The sequence below is a fragment of the Chlorocebus sabaeus genome, chromosome 22 (assembly GCF_047675955.1).
Source record: "Chlorocebus sabaeus isolate Y175 chromosome 22, mChlSab1.0.hap1, whole genome shotgun sequence".
Taxonomy (NCBI): domain Eukaryota; kingdom Metazoa; phylum Chordata; class Mammalia; order Primates; family Cercopithecidae; genus Chlorocebus; species Chlorocebus sabaeus.
The window spans coordinates 13,948,301-13,950,364 of NC_132925.1; the positions used below are offsets into that span (position 1 = coordinate 13,948,301).

Genomic DNA, 2,064 nt, shown 5'->3' on the forward strand with positions numbered 1-2,064 from the left:
GTGTTCATTGCTATCTTTTAAATGAATGAGAAAAGACTTGTGGAATTCTTCAGTTTAATGCTTTGGGACACTAGTACACTGAGTGACTTTATGCAGGATTGCACCCTTAGCACAATAGGTTATGTGCCTTTCTGAGGCAGTTATACTCAAACATCAATTTCAACTTTAAAATATAGTTTATTGCATTAGTCTATTCTTATGCTGCTATAAGGACATATCTGAGACTGGGTAATTTATAGAGGAAAGAGGTTTAATTAACTCACAGCTCAGCATGGCTGGGAAGGCCTCAGGAAACTTACAGTCACGGCAGCAGGGGAAACCAACACATCCTTCTTCACATGGTGGCAGGAAGAAGAAGAACGAGAGCTGAGTGAAGGGGGAAGTTCCTTATAAAATCATAGGACCTTGTGAGAATTTACTCACTATCACGAGAACAGGGTGGAGGAAACCAGCCCCATGATTCAGTTATCTCCACCCAGTCCCTCTCACGACATGTAGGAATTATGGGAACTACAATTCAAGATGAGATTTGTAGTGGGGACAGAACCAAACCATATCATTTATCAAGACTATTCTTTCAGGGATCACTTTTATGCTTTGTTACTAGAAGTTTCTCTGAACATGTAGAGCACCAGAAACTATGGGAAAGGGGAGCAACATTGTCTCCTAAGCATGAAGCCAGCTCTGTGTGTTGTGTTGCTGCAACTGACACTTGGTATTGATGATCATTTTTTCCCTCCCTCAGAAGAATAAGAGGGGAGGATGGAAGCTGAGAGGTAATTACTTAAATTAACTAATTAATTTAATCTAATGCAGTTTATCAAGCAACAGTATGTAGAGACTAATGTGCACATTTGTTTAGATGTTCTATGGAAGATACATCGTCCACAGTTTTTTACAGAAGACTGACATTTTTCTAAGCATTCACAATCAGTATTCCTTGGTTTACACAGTGTATACATCCAGTAATCAGATACATTGCTTGAAATGTTTTTAAATGTTAACTTTCTTTGACATTTTAATATTTTAATCAGGAATTTCATTTCCCTAGATAAGATAGCTTTCATTACAAAAATGTGCTTTTTCAGGTCATTTGAAGGTAGCATTTTGTCTGAACTTTAGGAACAATGCCTGAAGATAAAAACAATGCCTGAAGATGTTAAAAAATACATCAAGATACAACAGAATATCATATAAAAATATTCATACAGTAAAATGACATGAAATGAGAGTGGTAGTTTTAAAATATATCTACTAATTCTTTGACATGCTTCCCTTTAAGAGATGGAGCTCCATTGCCCTCCGCTTGAATGTTGGGTGGATGCAGTGGCTTGCTTCTAACAGATAGACTATGTAGAGGCAATGGTGTGTAACCTTCAATAGGAGGTCATGAAGGGCCTTGCATCTGTCTCTTCACTCTCTCTGGGATCACTTGCTATGGTGAAAGCTATTAATAGATACCATGTCATCAGAACACTCATGTTGCTTGAACAACTCCATGTAGTGGTCCATGTGGACAGGAAAGGATGCTTCTTTTCAAAAATCATCAAGGAATCCATGCCTTCTGCTAGAGTCACGTAATTGAACCATCCAGTAAGTGGATCCTATAGCTACAGCTCCAGTGAAGTTTTGAAGATGCCAGTAACTCCAGCCAACATCATGGCTTGACCCTCAGCCAGAACCATCCAGCTAAGCTGCCTTCAAATTTTTTACTCATAGAAATATGAGAGAATAATGTTTGATGTTTTAAACTCCCAAGTATGGGGATAATTTGTTCTGCATCAATAAATAACGATTATAAATACCTTCCCTTACAGACCTTGACAAATGATCACGTCCTTTGATGTCCAGAAGTAAACATGAACTGACATGTGATAAATTCTGGAAACATTATCAGAAACAGAACTCCTTTCTTTTGACAAACGCAATGCCCCCCCAAACTCACTGCCCATTTCAGCTCACCAATATCTTTACATCAATCCACTCTCCTATGATTTCTTTCTCATCCAGATTGGCAGGTTAGAATAATAAATCTAGTTCATTTTTGCTTAGATAGACTTAAAT

General features: G+C 37.9%; 1 non-coding gene across 1 annotated transcript; it reads left to right on the forward strand.

The window, feature by feature from the left end:
* The first annotated feature begins 565 nt into the window (after positions 1-565).
* LOC119626131 (small nucleolar RNA U3) lies at positions 566-778 on the forward strand. Its single transcript, XR_005242304.1, has one exon. It is a non-coding gene; the product is annotated as a small nucleolar RNA U3 (small nucleolar RNA).
* Positions 779-2,064: the final 1,286 nt, after the last annotated feature.